We start from the raw sequence: 24,345 nt of genomic DNA on the forward strand, positions 1-24,345 counted from the left end.
CAAAAATGATCAAATTCTACCTTTTAAATATTTGTTGTTTATGTCATGTCAACTATACCTCTATAAAACTGATTTTTTTAAGCATAAAATATCCTGCCACCTCAAAATTGAAATATTTAAAATATATGAATTTAATGTGGGTTTATTCTGCTGTACTCCATAGTGACTCAAAAGCAAAAATTTGAGTTTTTGATAAATGAAAAAATTGACTATCTCCTAGCCTCGGGTACTGTATTTCAGTTTACTGAACTGATGGATCTAATATGATAATACAGGATATTTTTAACTGTCAGTATTTATTAATAAATAGTTTATTCCTCAGAGTCATTTCATTTTGCATTTGCTATATACACTTTAAATGACACATTCCAATAACATGAGATGTTCCCAAGGGAATTTTCCTTAACTTGCAGAGTGTTGATTTCATCATGACTCTCCTTACGGGTCATTTCTATGTTATGTCCATTGTGATTTCTCTGCAAACAAAATTGAATCATTTATTTATAGAATGAATCTGAAGATTTTCAAGTCTCAGCTTTATTGATGTTTTCTTTTAAGTGGTGGCGTTTATATTCTAGGAGCTGGAAGGAAAAGATGCTGAGAAATGCTTAATCCAGGCAAGTAGTAAATTGATATATATCTAGACTCCATGATGGAGAGATTTTTCCTACCTCGCTAACTTCAATTCTGTTGCATTCTTCCCTCCTTTCCCAGAACCCAAGTTTTCCTGAATTAACCTCTTCCTCTGGTGATCAAAATTTCCTTGCCCTTCACTCTGTTACTGCATAGAGCTGTTGCGAGGGGAAATGAATTTCACTTTTTATGATAATAGTTAGCTATACAGTCATGCACCACATAACGACATTTCAGTCAATGACAAACCACATATACAACGGTGGCCCCATAAGATTAGTACTACATAGCCTAGGTGTGTAGTCGGCTATACCATCTAGGTTTGTGATGTTTGCACAATGATGAAATTGCCTAACAATGCATTTCTCAGAATGTATCCCTGTCATTAAGTAACGCATGACTGTATAACACTGTTATAAGCACTTTTTCATACATTGACTAATTTAATCCTTACAAGCATCATGTGAGGTAGTCACTTTAATTAGCCTCATTTTATAGGTAAGGAAATTAAAGCACCCAGAGTACTTAGGTAAGTTTCCCAAGGTCAAGTAGCGCATAAAATGCAGAGCTGAGATGAAAAACGTCTAGTCTTATGCTTGATCACAGGCTATACGATCTTTCCATAAGCCAGAAAAACATAAATCAATTTTTTTTTAAAGATTTTATTTTTTCCTTTTTCTCCCCAAGCCCCCCAGTACATAGTTGTATATTCTTCGTTGTGGGTTCTTCTAGTTATGGCAGGTGGGACGCTGCCTCAGCATGGCCCGATGAGCAGTGCCATGTCCGCGCCCAGGACTCGAACCAACGAAATACTGGGCCACCTGCAGCGGAGCGCGCAAACTTAACCACTCGGCCACGGGGCCAGCCCCTATAAATCAATTTATTAATTAACTAGTATAGTCTCTTACACATAACACAATGCTTTAAAACCTGGATAAATAAAATTTTCCAGAAGTTTAATTAATAACACTGTTAATTAGAACTTTTAAATACTGTGGCAACAGCAACAGAGAGAATTGTTTTATTATGTTATACTTTTGGTTTGGGGACATGCTTCTATTGACCGCATAAATGTAAAGCAGCCTACTCAGCCTGCAACTGGCTTACCCAAGACTGTTACATACTTCTCCCACTTTTCTTATTAAAAACATATATGGACAGAAAATTATTCATAGGCTATATTGTACATGTTAACCAAATAGGAAATAGATACTGTGATTACGATTACTATTATTATTGCCGAGAATACTACACCATCCTTGCCCCTCAGTACATTACTGTGTCTCTCCTGCCAACTTTTGCGGAGTGTCTACTTCATGAAAGCCGTCATAAAACACTCTTTACTTTTAATGTATCCAATTGTCACAGAAATCATTTATGTGTGATGTTAACATCTCAATTTAAACAGATAAGTAAATTGAGGCTTATACATTTTAAGTAAATTTTAATATCATGCAAGGCATTTGGGTTCATTAGAAGAAAAGAACTAGTTATTAGAAGGATTTAAAATTTCAACATTTCTCATGTACCTATTGGCTATTTGTATGTCATCTGTAGAGAAATGTCTATGACATGGTCGCTCTCAAAGAGGAGTCCACTATCTAACTGGGGAGACAGGAACATATAGGATATAGGAAACATTGCCATTCACTTCTCTCCATCAGATGCAACAGCAACTCCTGTCAGTGAAGTGCAATCCACGTGCAACCAAGCCCTGCCAGTTCACCACTAACACCCCCCATTTAAGCTTCATTCTCTCTTGCTAGACTGTTATAACTCAGACTTGTCTCCCTACAGTCTCTTCACTACCCTGGAACTGGAATGGAACTGTCTTGTCATGCTTTGGATCCCATCCGCCCGGAAAAATCCAAAGTCTTTACGATGTCCTCTAAGCATTGATCTGAACTACTTCTCAACGTTGCAGTCTTCCTCTCTCCTGTTGCTCCAGCAGCGCAACCTTTCGTTCTTTTGTCAATCCAGACATGTCCTTACCCCACAGCCTTTGCACTTATTATTTTCCCTGCCTAAAGTGTTCTTCATGTGGCTGTCTAAATGACTCTCTCCTTCATGTCACTTAGGTCATCCAACTGCACATGGACATTGAAGGAAACGGATCAAGTAACGTACGAAAGGACAGAAAGTACATATGACAATTTGTGACAGGCTAGATTAAAGCCCAACTTTCCCAGACAAGTAAATAATCCGCTATAACAAATTGAATCATAATATGTTATATGATATTTTTTCCAAAGCCGTTTTTAATCTGAACTTATACGGAACTATATGTGTATTTTATGAATAGTCTCATTTTTGTGATTGCTGCATGTCAGCTTAATTTTGATTCTACAGATAATAATATTTAATGATTAGAGATTATCTAGACATTTATTACAAGGTTTAAAATCCACTCTAAAGCAACTCCTATAAATATCATAGAGTTCATCCAAATGCCATTAATGATGGGGAAATCACTGCTTCATGAAACAGCTTATTCCTCTTTTTTTTGTTTGGAAGCTGTGATGCAAAATTCTTCCTATATTGAAGTGAAATCTTAAATACTGAATTTCCCTCTTGAATTTTTTTTATAGTTTATAGTGAAACGTTCCTCACTTTGAATTGTAGCAGTGTGTATATTATGCAAATTTTGTTTAAAATCCAATCTTAATAATTTTAACTATAGATCAATACTACTGTTACGGTCAATTTCTGTAGCAACTGTAAGAATATTTTCAGATCTACTTATTCATTCTGGCTTTGCCAGGCATTGCTCACACATAACATCAAATGATGTTATCAGTTCTCCAATCTCTAAAATTTTGTCCTTCTGCAAATCTCCTGGAAGACGAGATGCCACATGGAACAGAGACAAGCTGTCTAACCTAAAGACATTCTAGACCAAATAGACCTAAGCTGACCTTTGAGCTGACCTTAGATGAATGAGGGGACTCATCTGAAATCAGTTGAATCCATCTGAGGTTTTGTGGTTGTTCATTAAGCAAGATTATTGTGGCAATAAATAACTAATACAAGTAGTTAAGAGTTTAATTGGTAAATAAATTTGCATGCCATAAAGACTAGAATGTGATGTTATAATCAGACTACAAATACATATGTAGAATTTTTATGCTCAAATGATGGCTCTCTTTATATAAAATTTAAAAGGCAATCAAGTAGAAAACAATCACTTGGAGTTTATGAGTAGAACACAGGTGACACTTCTGCGCAGAAATTATTTAAAAACCTTTCATGCTTTAATTTATTCAATAGATATTTATTATTAGGCAGTAGAGCTGCAAAGATGTTGCCAACATATGTGTGCCAGGCAAAGCCATGGGAAATGTATTTAATCATGTCTTCATCAGAAGAAGTTCTTATCAAATTTATTTTTGCATAAGCATAAACATGGCTGCTTTTTAAAAATTATGAATATAATAACCAGTCTTCAGACTCAGCATTTCACATGCAGTTCAGGAAATTGCTATGTGTTAGTGTACTCTGGGTGATTCTAATGTATTTGGTTTTTAGATTATACTTTCAGACACATAGATGTAAAATGTTCAATTAGACCTAAAAGTTAAAAAAAGACCAATGATGGAGGTCTGAAAAACACTAATATTTAAAATATAAAAAGATGATGGTTACCATAGGGGAAGCAGGGATGAGAGAGGGCAAAAGGGGTGATTAAGTTCAGATGTGAAGGGATGGACTATAATTAGTTTCCGAGTGGTGAACATGATGTAATCTACACAGAATTTGAAATATATTATGATGTACATACGAAAATAAACAAATAAATGAAAAAAAGAAGAGAAAAAATAAAATATAAAAAGAGAAGCAGGCAAAAACAAAATTGCAGAGTAGCTTAGTATTGTTATTCAAATGTCACCTCCACCATTAGGCCTCCCCTGGCCACTTATCAAGAATTTCAACTATCAACTCTCTCCAAGACATTTTCTAGCCCTCTTTCCTGCTTTATTTTTAAACCTCAGTTGTCATAAACTTCTGATATTTTATAATATTATTTAATTCTAATGGTGCTTTACTTTAAATACATATTTATCTTGGGTTCCCTCACCCACCACTGTGCTCTGGGAGAACAGATATTTTGTGTGTTCATTGCTTTATCTACAGTGCCCAGAAGAGAGTGTGGCACAAATTAGACTCCCAATATTTAATTGTGGCACAAATTAGACTCCCAATATTTAGTTTGTGGCACAAATTAGACACATATCTACTTCTATGAAGTAGAAGGCAAAGCAGTGTTTTGTCTAGAAGATCTTTCTCGCCACAGTTGATAGCATTTATACCTAATTGTCATCAGAGCAAAATTCCATATACAAGAGCTCCTTCTCAAACTGAAGCTAAAGAATAAAAGACAATAGAAAAGAACAAGATTAGAAGTTCTTGCACTTCTAAACTCAGATGGTTTGCTGCCTGTTACATTGATGTAACTAAGGAGTAAATTCATGAATGTTTTGAGATATTCTAAATATAGATATTTTGGTAGGCTGAGTTCCAAAATGGACAGACTTTCATGCCCTAATCCCAGGAATGTGATTATGATAAGACATCATGCTTGTGATATTTCCAATGTAACTATAATTATTAATCATTTGACTTTGAGTAACTAAAATCGGAGATTCTCCAGATGGGCCTAATCTAATTGCATAATACCTTAAGACAGAGAGCTTTTTCTTTTTTGGTAGCAGAATAGGAAGTCAGAGAAAATCGAAGTGTGGTAAGAATTTGATGCACCATTGCTGTTTTGAAGATGTGAAAAGCTACGTGAAAAGAAATGACATTATAGGTTGGATGCTGTGGGAGATATCTGGCTGAAACTTCTGTTACAAGGAAAAAATGGCAGATAATTTTTTAATCACAATTTTTTAAAAGCAACAAAGACCCTTGGAAGCAATAAAAAATAAAAAAAAAACTAAACTAAAAATATATAAATCCATGGAGTTGAGACCCTTCCCAAGATGAGTTGACAATATTCAGCCATTTTTTTTACTAGAGGCATTTTCAAATTGTGGGCAAACATACAGGATCTGAATGGAAAATGGCAAAGAGAAAACAAAAATTTTTAGTAGTTCAACAAGGCCGATAAGTTGGAAACTGAGGAGACACAAATGAATGGCTGGCTGAACAGGAGACTTGGAAAATAGCAAATCTTCTAAAAGGTAGAGTGAAATAACCCTCAGTCTTATGATACTTATGAAACCAATACTTGACAGAGAAGGAACTTATTCCAAGACATTATCAGCTTCCTTAAGACATGTGCTCAGTTGTAAGGACATGTGGGGCAGAGGAAGACTAGAGAGTTAGAGTAAAACCTCTAATGGACAGAATCAAATTCCTTGTAGACTTTCGGAGTAAAGGATATTGACTTGGAAAGCTCACAGTCAAAATCTTGGGAGAGCCATATTTAGGAAAAAAGGCAAACCAGAGGTATACAGAGTCTTATTACGACTGAAACAAAAGTCACTTCATCTTAATTTCTGATTGGATTTAGGTCATTAGCTTCTGATGTATTTGCCTCACAGAGAAAAAAGTAAGCTTTATTGAGTGGAATATAATATCATCCATAACTTTTAGAATTATTTCATTACACACTGACTGGTGTAAAACTAAATAAAAAATTAAAAACAGGCTAAGAAAAAAAGAAAATATGACCAATAGTTAAAAAAAAAGTCAGAAAATAGTTGCAGCTACACCAATCATTTATCTATTAGAATTAACAAATGAGTACTTTAAAATATCTGTGGTTAATATGGTAAAGAAAATAGTGAAACATAGACAAAATAGATTAAAAGCTAATGAAATTTACTAAACTATTAGAATGTATCAAAAAGAAAAAAGAATAGTTAACACTATAAACAGAAAACAAAATGTAATGTTTGAAATTATGAATAGTGATAGTTTCAAACTCATACATTAGAACAAAACATCAGCTACCTAGGAGAAAGCAAAAAAAAAGAAGTACACAAACTGAAGCACTGGGGAAAAAATGGAGAATAAAACAGGGCATAAGAGATATTTTGGACACTCTCCAAAAGTTTAGCATAATTATAATCAGTCTTAGAAGAAGTGAAGAGAAATAATAGGCCAAAAGCAATATTCAAAGGCATACTGGCTAAGAATTTTCTAAAAATGATGAAAGATTCACAGGTACAAGAAATTTAATTAGACCTTAAGCAGTATGTACAAAGAGAAAGTTCACCTAGGCACTTCATAGTAAAACTGCTGTAAAGCCAAAAATAAAGAAGTAAATCATGAAAGTCAGCCACAGGAAGAAAGATACTTTCTCTTCAAAGAACAACCATAAGAATGACAACTGTCTGCTCAATACTAATGATGGCAGTCAGACAGCCGTGGAATGACATCTTTGTATTTCCAAAGGATGAGTGCTGTCAACCTGGAATTCTTTAACAAGCGAATATATCCCTTTCCTTCAAAAATAAAAGTGAAACAAAGATGTTTGCAGAAGAAGACTGGGGGAAGTTGTCAATAATATTGGCATAGATAAAAATAAAAGCCTAAATTAAAGTAAGTTTTTCAGGCAGAAAAAAACTAATCTGAAATGTGAATACAGAGACATAGAATGAAATTCAAATACATCAAAAATGGGTAGATAATAGATGAATATAAATAAGTGTTTAATGTACAAAATAATTATAGAAATGTTTGGTGGAATTAAATTATATGTAAAACAAGACACTATGATAATAATATGTAAAAAGGAAATGGATTTTAAAGATTCTAATTGCTAGCAGTATAGGGAAAGCAGAAAAATAATAATTTTACTAGACTATAATTAGACAAGGATCTATAATGTAACATACATAAAAACTGATAAAATGTTAAAATAATGCACAAATCATTAGTTATTCAAATGAAAAATGGAATAATAAAAAACTTCTTAAACCAAAAAATTTGTTCAAATGAAAAATGGAATAATAAAAAACTTCTTAAACCAAAAAAATTTGGGAATGAAGCAAAAGGAAAAACCTATTATAAATACCGTGCAAGAAATGGAAAACAAAAAGCTAGATCATATACTTAACACAACTCAGCAATAATTACACTAAATGCAACCAATGTTCTCACCATTACATTAACAATTAGATATTATCAGACTTGGAAATTTAAAGAAAAAACAAGACATAAATATATGTTGACATAAATATATGTTGTTTGAAAGTAGATCAATTTAAATATAAAGACACAGATGAGTTAAAAGATTAAAACAATATATGCTATGCAATTTTTTATTATAGAATGCCAGATTAACTATATTATTACCCATGTACTTAGCGAAAGAATGTCAATAAAGATAAAGAAAAATATTTTATGATCATAAATCAACCAGAAGATATGACAACCACAAAAATACATATATATATAATTATTTATATATATATAACAAAACTAATCTTAAAACTTCCAGAGACATATGTTAAAACTGACAAGTCTTAAAGGAAAAAAGAGACAAACTCACACTTGTGGTTGGAAATGTTCATAGTCCTGTCTTGATAATTACTACCACAAATAGACTGAAAATCAGAAAAAAAAAGTAGGAGACTTAAACAAGACTGTCCACCTATTTGACTAATTTCCATTCATAGAACACTCAGACTAAGGGCACAGTGCATATCTTGTCAAGAACACATGGAAGATTCATCAAATTAGCTGAAATTAAGGCTGTAAAATTAGTTTCAACAAATTTAAAAGGACAGAAATAATAGTTCATTTTATGATCACCAGCGAATTTAATAGATTTAACTAGAACACGTCTGAAAAAGCCCAAATATTTTGTAATTAAATGACATGACTCAAAAATCCATGGAATAAGGGAAAGGTCATAAGGAAAATTGCAAAATATCTTCACCTAAATAAAATGAAACAAAGCATATAAAAATATATTGGATGCTGCTAATGCTTTAGGGAATTTATAGCTCTAAAATACATTGAAATAGAGAAATACCTAAAAATCAATATCATAATCTTTCATTGTTAAATTAAAAGAAAATTAAATTAAATCAAAAGATCCAGTTATGCCAAAAGTAAGGCAGAGAAAAAATAAAGATATGTACAGAAATAAAGTTCAATAGAAAACAAACAAAAGAAAAAATCAAGAAAAATAAATCTTTAGCTAGATTAATCCAGAAAGAACGACACAGAAAACAAGTTACAAATATTGGGAATGAAAATAGAATTTCCTAAAAATTTTACAGATAATAAATTGGTAGGTAAAATGGGAAACTTTCTTGAGGACATTAATTACCAAACTTAGCAAAAGATAAAATAGAAATGTTAAATAACTCTTTATCATTAAAGAAACTAAAGTTATAAATAAAAATCTCCCCATAAAAAAAATTCCAGGCCCACAGGTCTTCATCATTAAATTCTGTCAAACTTGAGGAAAGAATAAATAACAATGTTATACAATCTCTTTAAAAAAAGAGAGTAAAAACTTAACTTGTTTTACAAAGATTTGCATTACCTAGATACCAAAAACAATTAGAAAAATTCCTGAAAAAGTAAGCTATAAACCAATATCTTATATGAATATAGTTGTAAAAATCTTTGAAAAATATAGCACATCAAATGCAGCAATACTTTAAAGGAATAATACATCATATGCAAATGAGATTTATCTTGAGAATGCAAGTGTGGTTTGACTTACAAAAATCAAACAATGTAATGGACCATATTAATAGAAAAATTTGGTGTGATGATAGACAACATATAAATCAATGACACCGAATAAATAGGATAGAACTAATCACAAATATATGATCAATTTATTTTTGACAATGGTGTTAAGACAGCTGAACCAGAAAAGGATAATCCTTTTAACAAATGATGCTTAAACAATTCAGTATTTGTATAAAACAATAAGACTTTGGCCCTTACTTCTATCTCACACCCTATCTATCTATCTATCTGTCTATCTATCTATCTATCTATCTATCATTTATCTATTTCCAAAGTAATCTGCGATGTACGTAAAAGCTAAAATTTAAACCTCATACAAAATAACATGGAAAAAAAATCATTACGATCTTTGGTGGGAGATTATTTAGGGACCAAAAATTGCTAATCAAATATGAAAAAGAATAAAACTTGAACTTTATCAAAGGTAAGTTTTCTGCTCTTCAAAAAGCATCCTTAAGAAAATGCAAAGTCTGGCCTCAGCCTGGGAGAAAATTAGCAATAAGTTTATCAGACTAATAATGTGTCTCCAGAATATCCAAAAATCTCTTAAAACTCAATAATAATAAGATAATCCAAAAATGGGTGAAAAATTTGAACAAAAGCACTTCACAAAAGGAAATATATGCATGCCAATAAACACATAAAAAGACATTTGACATAATTAGTTATCAGGAAAATACTAACTTACGCCACACTGAGATTCTGCTCCATTCAAATATGGTTAAATTAAAAATATATAAATAAATCTAGATGTACCAATTGTTGGTGGGGACATAAAACAACAGAATCTCTCAAAAACTGTTAGCAAGAATGCAAAATGTTACAACTTCATTGGATAAATCATTGGTAGTCATTTTTGAAGTTAAATATGAACTTACTATATGGCACCGTTATTTCACTCTTTGGTGTCTGCCCAAAAGAAATGATAATGTTTCACACACAAAAACTTGGGTAAAACGTTCATACCAACTTTACTTGTAATTGTCAAAACAAAAACAGGTGAATGTATACACAAATTGTGGTATATCCATACAACGGGATTCTACTCTAAGTTAGAAAGTAACAAATTACTAATATGTACAACAACATGGATACATCTCAATACTACAGCGTTGTGTGAAAGAAACCAGACACCAAAGGATGCAGAGTATAAGTTCCTATTTACCTGAAAATCAAGAAAAGACAAAAGAAGTCTACAGCGACATGAAGTAAATTAGTTTTTCTTGGTGCTAGAGGTGTGGAAAGTTGATTGCAAAGGGGCATGACGGTACTTTTTTGGAGTGAGGAAATTTTTTACATCTTGATTTTGGTGATAATTATATGAGTGTATATTTATGTTAGAACTCACGAAACTTTCACTAAAAAGGGGAGGATTTTTTAAATATAAACTGTATTTCAATAAAGCAGAGTGTTTTAAGGGAAACAATAAGCTGTCAGTTATAAAATTTGTCATATCAATTACTTCATAAATGTAAATAGACTAAAGACTACAAGTAAAAGATTAAAATAGACTGCTTTTAAAAATGTTTACTTACATACTGCTTGTAAAACACACACTTCAAATATAGGAACAGAGAATATTGACAGTGAAATGATGAAAAACGATCTCAACAAATTTCAAATGATTGAAATCATGCAGCTGTAAAGACACTTCACAAAAAAGTATGATCATATGGCCAATGAACATATGAACATGTTCCCGACAGCATTAATCATGAGGGCAATGCGAATTCAAACCTACAGTAGATATCATCACACATTCACCAGAATGCAAAAGAGAAAGTGATGAACTTTCATGAGGGCAAGGAGCAACTGGAACTTTCATACACTTCTGGTTGAACTGTGATGTGAACAATCGCTTTAAGCATATGCTGAGTGGTATACATTCAAAATCTAACTATATACCCACTCAGTCAGTCAGTGTATTTGTTTTGATTGCTGCTATATTACCATAAATTTAGTGGTTGTAAACAGCAGAAATGTATTCCCTGTCATTTCTATAGGTTATAAGTCCAATATGGTCTCATTGGGCTAAAACCAGGGTGTCAGTAGCACTCAGTTCCTTTTTGCAGGATCTAGATGGGGATCCATTTCCTTGCCTTTTTCCACCTTCTAGAAGCTGTCCCCATTCCTTGGCTCTTGGACTGCTTTATCCATCTTCAAAGCCAGCAAGGTTGCATCTCTCTTTAACTGTTCTGTAATCACATGTCCCCTTCACTCTGAGCTCAGCCAAGAAATGTTCTCAGATTTTAGGGACTCAAGTGATTAGGTTGAGCATATTGAATAATGCAGGATGATCTCCCCAAATAGAGATCTTAAATTTAATCACATCTGAAAAATGCTTTCAGCCCTGTAAGGTAACATATTCACCAGTTCCAGGGATTAGGACATGGGCATCTTTAGGGGGGAATTATTCTGTCTAGTACATCCAATAAATGCAATGCTAGGTTTATCTCTAACATAAAGCATACGTGTATTAACCAAAAGATAAGTACTGGAGTAGTTAGAACACACTACGTGTAATAACCAAACTACCCAAATGTCTATCAGAGAACAATGAAGGAGAAAATTGCCTTATATTCACACAATGCAATACTATTCCAGAATAGCATTAAAAAAATGACAAGACACTTCTATCTGCCACCACATACAACCATATGGGTAAGTTTTAGAGACTCAATGTTGAGCCAAAGAAGTCAGTCACAAAAAAGTTATCTATTGTATCACTTCATTTATATGAAGTACAAAACAGATAAATTTAATGTATGCTCTGAAAGGTCAGAATAGTTGTTGCCTAAGAAGTAATAGAGTATAAGTGAGATTCTGTGTTACTAACAATATCCTGTTTCTTGGTATGGATGTGAGTTGTAGAGGTATTTTCAACTTGGGGAATTTCAGAGTTTTTCACTTATTTGCATATTATATGTATATAATATGCTTATTATAATTAAAATGTTTACTGTTTAGATGAGTATTCAATACAAATAATAATAGATGCCATTTATTAAGCTCTTAGAATATATGAACAGCTATGGTAAGCACTTTATTTCTGTTTCTAAAACAACTCCACACTTTTAGTGTTATTGTCATTTTTCTTTGAATTTAAGTAATATGATCAACAAAAAACAGACAGTGGCTGAGTTTAATTAAAAACTTCACAAGTTCTGTTTCCAAAATCATGTTTTTTCAAATATGTATATGTATTTTGAATGTATTTATTTAAATTTAAATATTGGAAATACTAGAAATCTAAAAGTTGTTTGTGTATATATATATCTATATATCAATACATATGTCTATCGATATCTATATATAGATAGGCATGTATATAGATATATGCATGTATATACACATGTAAATGTATTTATTTAAATATTTAAATTACTGGAAATTTAAAAGTTGCATAAGATCATTTATGGACCATAAGGTCCATAAATTTCATAATCACTCTTACAAAATGTGGTAGGAATAATCAGCCCCCAAAGATGTCCATGCCTTAATCCCCAGAGCCTATGGATATGTTATGGTACATAGCATGGAAAGATTAATGTTGGTGATGGAATTAAGGTTGCTAATCAGCTGACCTTAAAATAAAAAAATTATCCTAGATTATCTGGATGGGCCTAAAGTAATTACAAAATCCTTTAAAGTGAAAGAGGAAGGCAAGGAAGAAGGACAGAATCAGACAGAGATTTAAGGATATTGCACTACGGTCTTTGAAGAGGGGGCCAGGAGAGAAGAAATGAAGGTGGCCTCCAGAAGATGGAAAAGGCAAGGAAACAGATTCGCCCCTAGGGCTTTGAGGAGGAAGCTGTATCTTGATTTTAACCCAGCAAGACTCACTTTAGTCTTTGTATCTTCAGAACTATAACATAATAAATTAATGTTATTTTAGGTCACCAAATGCATGGTAATTTCTTATAGCAGCAATAGGAAACTAATGTACTAAGTTCATACTACATAAAATTTGAAGCAGAAGATTCACTTTTCCCGAATTACCCCAATCACCTGCTTGCTTCCACTCAGTATATGAGACAGTTCTTTGTGGAGGAGAAAGTTCACAAATTAAAGCATTTTAGATACCCTTTATGGAAATATCTGAAACAATCTGAAGAATATTGGTTTTCTATGGTATGTGACTTATCAAAAAAAGAGTGCATTGTCCATAATAGTTAAAGATAGTTCTGTTGTTGAAATTTGGGCTGTATGGGAAAAAGAACCCTAAGTTGTGAAAATTAGAACTAATAAGCCAATTAACTGAAACAAGTGCCAATTATAATTAGAACACTTCTAGCAATAGATAAAAATTAAAATAAAATATTTCTATGAAAAGGGTATAATATTCAGAGAATGTTCTGCACTCTGAATAGCAGAGCCCTCAAATTATTTCAAGTCCAAAGTTGTAAACCTATTAAATATAATTACAACACAGTACAAACTTTGCCTACTTTGGGTAATATTTCTAAATGATTCATAGATGAATAAAATATAGTCAAAGTGTTCTGATGTCCATTAAACATTAAAGGTTTTGCAGACTAGAGAATTGGTCAAATTGGAGAAGAAGGTGTAAATATTACTGGTAGGAAACAGTCAGCTCCCCTCCAGGAGTAGTAACCCTGGGAAGCGTTGGCAGTGTAAGAGGCAGGCTCACAGTGCTTGAGCAGTCAACATTTAATTATTGCTGTAGTCAACTTAAACAAGAAGCCAGTGGTCCAGGATCTCTCAGCTTCAGTAGTCCAGGAGTGAGCAGTGTTCAGCCAGTGAAGTTTTATCCCCTTTAAGTCACCAAATTGTAGGGGAGGAAGACAATTCCTCTACCCTCTAGGTCTTTCTGGTTGGCCCAAGAATTAAATTGACATGAGACAGAATTTCTGTAGAAAGAGCTGAAGTTGTAGATTCTTGAGAAACCAAATGAAAAATATAGGTTTCTCTTATGATCTGGAAAAAAGTGAAAGGTAATGTTTCAAACTGAAATATGCCACTGTAGAATGCATAATTTTATAGAGGAAGAAGAATAATTAATATGTAGAGTGGTCATAAAATATATCAAGAAGAAAATGATTTATTTATTTCTATACTGTGATACTCTTTAGATTCCCGAGGGTATTTAAAGAAGTGCAATCTGCCAGAAAGATACAATGTGCTGATGTGACCTTCACAAATTTAATTTCTTTTATTCTTCTGGGGAACGGCCTTAAATTTTTAACTGCCCTACTTGTCAGTACCACCTGTCTGTACTTAGTCCCCAGAAGGTTCATTTCACTGATGCACTTGAGAAACATAGAGTCTTTTTATTGAAAGAGAACATTTTTTCCCCTCTAAGGGACAGTGGCAGTCATGTCTAACCACTTACCTGAATAGTAGGACAATATTAACCAAGTGTAACACTGGGCTGAGGAATCATGTGTATCAATTTAATTTAAATTAGCAAATAAAGATTTTAACAGAAACTTCAATGAAAAAATTAGAAAGAAACGTATATGAAGAGTGAAGACTGCAAAGCTAGGATACTCCAATGAATAGAAACATCTTACAAATTGAACAACAATGGCAGAACTGAGAAAGAATATGGTATTTAAGTTACAATTTATGTGGAGCAGAAGCATAATCCTTGGACTGATAAGGTCAACTAGGACTAGGTTATAATGTAAATTTTTTTTTAGTCAGGAACAAAATCAAATGAAATAATCATATCTGGTGTCTTGGAATATCATTGTTGAACTTGAAGTAATTATTTTACTACTTTTATCTTATTGCTGAGCCGGATGGAAACTGACTCCCTCTTTCACTTATCCATAAAAATTAACAAACGTAATGTTTTAGTATGTCTTAAAGGGCAATACCACTGCTTTTTTTCAATTTTCACAACTCATAAGGAGATGTTAGGGGAAGAATGCCACAGAGGGCGAGATTGAGGGAGTTCTTTTTTCCCACATGGCTTTTGAAAATTTGAGAACAAAATGAACTGAAAAAACTCCTCTTTCCAAAAAATAATTTATATAAGGATTCAAAAGGGTAGGCAATAAAAACATGGGTTTTTCTATAAGATATTTATATTTTGTCCTATGAGATGAAAAAGATGCATTCTTGATATATATATATATTTATATTAATTACTACAGTAGTTTTAAATATAAGTGACACAAGTGGTAAAGAAAATATTACAGTTAGATGCTATCAGTATCATCCAGCTGAATATAAAACAAGGAAGAAGATAAATTCAACCCCAGGGAAGTATTGACCACATTGCATTAAAGGAACTTATTAACTTTGCATGAAATCTTTTTCATCTGCTCTTCTTAGGACTATGGAAACAGCTAAAAGAAAGAATCCTTACTAGTATAGCTGAGAAATCAGTCTCCATATTACCTAATTATTATTAAGTATAGTCTTTGGTACTGTAGGGGATCAGAATAGGTCACCCCAAAATCTGTTTCTTTGATTTAGGACAAAAGACTGAAAGAAACTTTGACCTTCCCCCAGCTGCTTAAAAGAATTTAAGATGGAAAGCCTGTCCCTAGGACAGACCATCACCATAGATAACTCTGGGTATTGGTATACTGTAAGGGTCTTTGATAAGCCCATTCTTATCAAAATTCTGTCTACCAAACATTTGCTTTTCCATTTCCATGTGTATTGCCTTCCTCACCTTTGAAGTCCCAAGCCACTACCCCCAACATTCTCCTTTGTCTTTAGCCGAAGATGATATTTAAGGTGGCAACTTTGGCAATTCTGGTGAGTCAGTTTTCCTGGGTTTCTCCCAAGTATACATATTATAAAGCTTTGTTTCATTTTCTCATGTTATTCTGTCTCATGTCAATTTAATTCTTGGGCCAAACAGAAAGACCTAGAGGGTAGAGGAATTGTCTTCCTCCCCTACAATTTGGTGACTTAAAGGGCATAAAACTTCACTGGCTGAACACTGCTCACTCCTGGACTACTGAAGCTGAGAGATCCTGGACCCCTGGCAAGAGCTGGCAGGAGTTAAGAGTTCTTACCTACTCAGTCTCCGGAATCTCTGCCTGTGGGGTCCAGTGGAAGTGAGAGTGGTGAGTTTTGTTTCCCTTTCTGAATTTAGATTAGCAGGAGAAAATCTTGGTGAAGCTAGCTTCTTGGACTCTGCAACTCTGGGAAATTTGGGTTGAGTACTCATTGGCTTATTGATCCTTTCCTGCCAGACATGGTCACTATTTTTCCTTGTTCTCTCCTTTGTGTCATTTGTCATAAAAAGGGAAAACCATAGGGCAAGATGCAGGCATCTCTATAAACCTGTTGTCTAGGCCAGTCCCACAGTAAACTTTGCCATGGATTATGAGGGTTTTTTCTTTTGTCTTGTTCTGTGTCTTCAAAGCTTGGCTTTATGACCTTTCTGGTCTCCACCATCTGGAGGATGCACGTACTGGCATGCATCTTGGCAGCCAGTCAAATACACTGGAGTTCCAGGATGCACTCTCTTTGTCCAGCTGTATCAGCTTTCAGGGGAGTTTGTCGTAAGGGATCACAGTTGCTTTCATAAGGGGCCTTTGTCATTTCAACCTTTGCTGCTTGTTTACTCTGCCTGTGCAATGAAAGCCTTTGCTTTCTTAGACTAGCTTTGGGAGTGAACGTTCTGGATCTTGTGAGGGCTGCTTCTTTTGCACTCTCTTTTGGATATGGCTTTTGCATCCATGGTTAAGCTGTAAAAGGCTTATTGGTTGGAATCACTATTAAGATCCTACTCATCAATGTGGCCAGAAAGTGGATCGTTTAAATTGGAAAAACTTCTAAAGCGAATAAAAACTTTTTGAGACATCTCATCATGATTGTTTTATGAGTACTCATGAAAAGATCAAAATTAAAAAGGAAATACAAAAAAGTAATGACTAGCCTTAAGACCCTGACTCAGGTTATAATTAAGTTGAAAAGAAAAAGTCTAAGTGTTGATAAGAATATAAAGGTTGGAATGTTTGAGCTAATTTTATATAATAGGGCTATATCAAATTTGCCTGAGTGTATTTTGAAAATGAATGTTACGTCTGGCTAGGAATGCTTCCCCTATCCAATATTATATGACTGAGACCTATTGATAAAGTCCTAATTAATGCTACAATTAGAGGTGTAAGAGTTGATGGAATTCACATGAAACTTTGTAGAAAAACTGATATATTTATGGACTTTATGTGAAGTGACTTGTATCTCTTTTTGCCTGATTGCATTATAGATCTATTGTGAGGACAGACATTGTGTGTCACTGGCAAAAGGGAACATTTCCCCTGCCTGATTGTAAGATAGCACATAAATCTGCCCTTCAGCCAACATTAATTATACATGCTAAAAGAAGTCAATAGGATTGCCTGAGCCCACACCATCTGAGATAAAAACTAGAGGCTAATATCAAGCTAATATATATACATATATATATATATATAAAATCTGCCCCCCAAAGGTAAATTGGTCTAGTGTTAAACTGCACACTTAAAAATAAGGCCTCTGTTAAATACTTGGTGCAGATTTTTAGAGGTGTAGTATATTGTCCCAAAGTTTTAAAACAATAGCTGTGTAGTCCTTGTGTTTGTGGTCTATGTGTATGATACATATATGTGATATTTTACCTCCAGATGGTATGACCAAAATTAAGAGCTCTTTTTAATTGCTTTAAACACTTACATAAATTATTTCTAAATGTAAAAGAAAGTAACCGAAATGTCTTTCAATTTAACATGATATGAAATAATCTTTGGTAACTGACATCTTATTTAAGTTTGTTGGTTTGATTAAAATAAACATGTCCTTAAAGTTATCGATATTGGATATGATGCAGACCTACAATCTGGGTTTACTAATCAAATAAGCTCATGTTTTCTCTTTTAAAAATTTGTCAGCAAAATAATAGCTTTCAATAACAGCTGATTTTTTCTAATGTCTCATGAAGTTTTTGTGGGTAATCCAAACATAATCACTGGAAACAATTAATTTAGATGTAAATGACGTAAGAGTTTATAGACAAACTTTTAGCAATAATTATAGTTTATGATAGGTGTATTTAAATAACTTTCAAAATCTCTTTGATAACTGGAAAATTTAAACTTTTGCTAGGTTAAATTAAATGATAAAAATTGAGTTTCTAGATCATTTCCAACTAAGATAAAATACTGGAACATTAAATGCTAAACATGTCTTAACTTATCTACTTGTGTCTTATTACAGAGAAACTAAAAATTGTTTGGGTATATTAGAAAAAATGTCTTGTGTTTTAATGAAAGATTGTACCATAAAGTAACATTTCTAGAAATTATACAAAATATTTGTAAATTTGCAAAGTCATAGAATGCTAATGTAAAAGATAGCTTATAATTTCTTGCTTCTTAGTTTTCACTAAAAATTAAGGTCTATAAGGGTTAAGAATGCTAATCAATATATATGATTATAGTTACTAAAAATTAATAAGGGAAACATCTTTGTATTCAAGGAGAGTAAGTTGTATGTTGTCAGTAAAGAAAGTAAAGAATGGAAATATTTTTCTTTTGTTAAGAAAGATAAATTTGTCCTAAAGTACTATAAGAGCAGAAAGAGGCATAGGAAAAGTTCTGAATGTAAACAGAAAGTTATAGAAGATTTGTGGAAGAGGGACCCTGAAGAGAAAGCTTTATGCCAGGTCAAGTTGGCTAAGATTAAAGTAAATCTAATTAAGTAAATTTTAATATCAAAAGTAAACCGATGAAAAACCAGAATTTATCTTTTCCCTCTCCAAAGTATAATTTTCTTGTACTTTTAGTCTCCTCTTGATAAAGAGATTATGAAAGATTTTTTCTTTAAACAGTCAACCAGAAGGGCAGGGATTTTATGGTTTGTCAAAATAAATCTCCTAGATTGTTTTCATTAGATCTTTAATCATGCGTGCTAAAGTTTTTCTTACAGCTATTTAATTCTCTGCATTCACCTAAAAATCTTTAATTGTTACGATGGTTAAATGGATAACTAATAAGCATTGTTTCATAGGGACCTGTGGTACTTTTTGGGAAAAGGTTATTGATATGTGTTTAAAAAGTTGTATAGCATTCCTAAAATTCTGATTTTCCCTGGTTAGCAGTCATAATTCTAGTTTTTGTTTTAAAGTGCTGTCTGTTAGAGAACCAAATTTCTTTGTCAATTGCCATTTTTCAGTTTTTTTGTCATTTATGGACAGTTTTGTTTACTCTACTTTTACAAGTGTTTTCATCTTTACAGAGATTCATGGAAAGGACTCTGACACTTACTCTAGAATACAGGTTTCTGATAAACTTTCAGATCATAAAACTGAACTGGGTAAAAAAATTACAGACTTCTAACAAACTGATGACTTCATGAAGCTGTGGACACAAGATGATCAAGAGTTGATTACATGGGACTAAATGAACTGATGAGGATAATTTTTTTGACTTATTTTTGAAATATGGCTGATTTTTAATGTTTTGTTTTCCCAGATTTAAAAGAAAACTTTTTTCCTCTTAAGCTATGACTTAGACCAATTTGATAAATTGTACTTTTGTATACAGAATTGAAGCATTTATCTTTTTCTCCCTACCTGATCCTTAGAATTTGGAAATTCTTAGTGAGTGAATATTCTTATTTTCATGGCAATATAGTTGTTTGCATAAATTCAATAAGAATCTGTTTTCCTCATAACAGGACAAGATTGGAAACATTGGTTATAGTTATATTACCAAAGCTTTGACTGAAATGTCATATTTGAAAGAAACAGGCATAAACTCAGATATGACCAGACAGCTTTTGAGGAACAAAGATTGGACTTTACAGAATAAAGCCACTTTGAATTATTGGTCTGGTACTTTGTTTATAGAGTTCCCAGAAACCTTACCAGGTATGTAAAGAAGGTCACTTCTCTGGCAGGTGCAAGGGACTACAAAATATTTGGGGGAACCTCAAGAGAAGAGAGGAATTCACCAAAGTTTATAGTTTACAGGCCTTGTCTGACGACAAGTCCTTGGCTAGGCCTGGCCTTCAGAGGCCTACAATGTTCAATCTGACATTCCTTATAAAAAGTTCCAGCAAAGCAGATTTAAAGAAACCTATATGATCAATTGCTATTCTTGCTGGAGTTATGTAAATAATTGGGCAAATTTTGTTGAAACTAGACTTACTTTACAAGCCAATTAGTCTTAATTTGGCTATCTTTGGTAAAAATAAGGGTGGTTTTAGGGGTGAAAATTATACTTCAATAAAAAACTATAATACACATTTGTGGATATTAGATTCTAGTTCTGTTAATTGTCTTTGAGGTTTTTGCTTTCTACCTGTAAGCTGGACTGGAGCCTAAATTCTTCTAGTCTCCTGAAATGTCTGGCAACAAGTCTCCAAGCTAAAATTTCCATTTTTTCCCCTCATTTTCATTTGGAATCATTGAGAACTGAAACCGCCTCTCTTCCTGAGGCCCTACAAACTGAAGCTGGACAACTTGATATAAACTTTGTAGAAATCACCACAATAGCATGTCTCTTCCTATGTAAGCCACTCAAAAGCATCCTTGAACACCCAATGATGTCATCAGAGACATTTAAACTACAAAAGATGTTTTGACCCTGACAACAAGAAATCTTCTTGACTGACTGTCTTCTGGGCTCAAAAACTAGTTTATAATTTGCTCCAGTCGTTAACCTTGTTTTTCTTTTTGTTTCAATAGAAATTCTTCTTATTAAATAACTAATGGCTTGCTTACACAATATAGACCTAACTTTGGAAGCCCACCTGCATCACTGCCTCCTAAAGTAAATTTAATTAGACCAATCCCATCATCAGAACTAACAGACTGGCTCAGTGAAATGAGACAATCTACCAACTCAGTTTCTGGATTATGAAACTTCTTAAAGTTTCCAAGGCAGGATTGTAGGGGATCAGAATTGGCCACCCCAAAATCTGTCTCTTTGGTTAAGGACAAAAGACTCTAAAAGAAACTTTGACCTTCCCCGTAACTGCCTACAAAAATTTAAGATAGAAGGCCTGGGACAGGCTGTCACCATAGCTAACCCTGGATATCAATAGACTGTGAGTCCTTGATAAGCCCATTCTTGTCAAAGTTCTATCTACCAAGCATTTGCTTTTCTATTTCTGTGTGAATGTCTTCCTCCCTTTTGAAGGCCTCAAGATCTTCCTTTGTCTTTAACTAAAGATGTTATTTAAGGTGACAACTTTGGCTATTCTGGTTGAGTTGCTCAGCTTTCCTGGGTTTCTCTCATGTATGCATGTTATAAAGCTTTGTTTGATTTTCTCCTATTATGCTGTCTCATGCCAATTTAATTCTTGGACCAGCTAGAAGGACCTAGAGGGTAGAAGAATTGTCTTCCTCCCCTATACTACAAAGGATAAATAGAGTGTTCAAATCGTAATAAGATGATGAACAAGCTACCCCTTCTGAAATCCTGTAGGAACTAAGAAAATTTTGAGAAATGTTCTGAATTGGTATGTGGCATGAGAGTAGAGGCTTTGTCCTGGAGCAGGAAGCAGCCTGTAGAAGGTAAGATGTGAAAAGAGTTGGAGTTTGCTTTGCTTCTCCCCAGCCAATGTCCTGAGAAAATGAGTTACATCCAATATTAGGAATAACTCAGCTCTCCAGTGCTAGTATACCGTAGAGTAAAACCAGGGCTGTAGAAAGCCCTGTGAAAGTGAGACACTAAGAAAAACAGTGGGGTTAGCTAGATGAGGATATTTGATTCTCCTCCTCCTTCAAATCATCAGGGCCTTGTGAATTACAACCTGAGGAGTGTTACTTCCTAAACTCTGTGTCCTTTGAGGAAAAAGATCTGATCTGAGGAGTTACTTTGCAGGATTTGAAGTGATAAGCTATTCTGATGCTTGTGGGACTCCATTCTAGGGTTCATATACAGTTCCCTACCTCTTGAGTTTATCAAACTGACCCAGACTGCAGTGTGACCCACCCCCAATACTCAAAAACCTCAACAAGATAATCCATGCATTCTGTTATGGTTATTGTAAAACTCCTGAGCACAACACATTATATTTCTTAGAAGGCCTATTGTTTATAAGAGGTTTGTGAAGCATATCCTTGAGATCCTTAGAGTGACAGTGTTCTAATAGAATAGCTCCTTAACGTACCACCTTATGTTTTTCTGACATTTTATACTGTCACATTCTGCATTTCACCTTTGCTCTAAAGCCCTTTATTAATTTGAAAACATGGAAAGGTTTGGGAATGTGAAGGACCATTTTATTTTTGAACCAGTAAATACTGGTTCCCTTCATTTCTTGTAAATTTTACTTGAAAATGAAATAACTTTCAGCTCATCTCTCTCTTCTATCATTTTATCATAGGCAATAAAAAATTCCAGGTGGTTCTTTAAACATTCTGTATTGAATTCTTTAGCTGGATCACCTAGTTCATTAGTTACATTTTCTCTTTTTCAGGTTACAATAGGTGACAGTGTTTTTTTATAATTCCTGCCGACTACATAATGAAACTCTCACCTCTTCTAGCTTCTAGTAACATGTTCTTCACGTCCCTTCAAGTCTGCACTGATGTATTTTCAACAGCATCATGCTTCTGGTAACTGACTTCCTGAGCCCTTTAGGCTTTGACCAGCATTCTCCAAATATCTTTCAAATTTCACCTGGTTATATGGTTATACATAAAAGAAAGCAGAGCACCAGGACCACCTGGTCCTTAAGACACTCCCACATGTTTTAAATTTTTGCTACAGAAGGACACACTTCCAGGTACCATGAAAAACACACCTAAATTTAGAGGCATAAAAAAATAATTTTTTCTCATAAATATACAATTTTGGCATGGCTTAGAAGGAATATTTCATCTTAACTCCACATCAGATGACAAATTAAAATCTATGATTGTAATTGTGTAAGATGTTCTCCTTGCAAATCTATCAGTTTTGCTTCATGTATTGTAATGCTCTTTTGTCATACATTTGAACATTTAGGATTGTTGCATCCTCTGGATGAATCGATACCCTTTATCATTAGGAAGTGACTTCCTTTATCTCTAGTAAATGCCTCTTTTCTTAAATTTACTTTAATATTAACATGCCCACTCCAACTTTACCTTTGAACTATTTACGTCTTTATATTTGTCTTGCTTTTTTCTTCACTCTAATATTCTCTGCCTTTTAATTGAGATGCTTAGGCTATTAACATTTAATGTCATTATTAACAGGTTTAGGTATAGGTCTATCATCTACTAACATCTGTTCTTCGTTCCACTTCTCCTTTTTTCTGCCTCTTTGGAATTATTTTAATATTTATATGATTCTATTTTGTTTCTTTTCTTGGCATATTAGTTATAACCTTTTGTTTTATGATTCTAACATATCATATATTATGTTTCTCTAGTGATTATAGTATACATCCCTAAGGTTTCAGTTTACCTGTAAATGATATGACACCACTTCGTGTATAGTATAAGAACCTTGCAAGTATATGCTTCAATTTCTTACCTCCTGTTCTTTATGCATTTTTTTTTTTTTGCTTATAGACCTTCTATATACATATGTTATAAATTCCATAGTGCATGGTTGTTATTTTTATTTAAATATGTACGATTTTATTTTAGAGTCAATTATCTTAGATTTAACAATAAAAAAATTCATACATTTATCAATGTAATTACTATTTCTGGTGCTCTGCTTTCTTTTATGTATAACCATATTTGCATCAGGTGATATTTTCCTTCTTCCTGCTGGACTTCCTATACACTTCTTGTAGTATCAGTCTTCACAGAATGAATTCTTTCACTTTTCATATATCTGAAAATACCTTTTTAAAATTATTTGTTTTTGAAATATATTTTTGCTGGAAATCAAGATCTAGGTTGATAATTTTTTTTCTTTCAGATGTTTTAAGGTGTTGCTTCACTGTCTTCTCATTTGCATCATTTTTAGTGAGAACTCTGTTGTCATCCTTGTCTTTGTTCTTCTGCGTGTAATCCGTCTTTTGCTCTAGTGGCTTTTAATATTTTCTACTTATCACTGCATTTGATTGATATGACTT

Source organism: Equus caballus, chromosome 5 (assembly GCF_041296265.1).
Source record: "Equus caballus isolate H_3958 breed thoroughbred chromosome 5, TB-T2T, whole genome shotgun sequence".
Taxonomy (NCBI): Eukaryota; Metazoa; Chordata; class Mammalia; order Perissodactyla; family Equidae; genus Equus; species Equus caballus.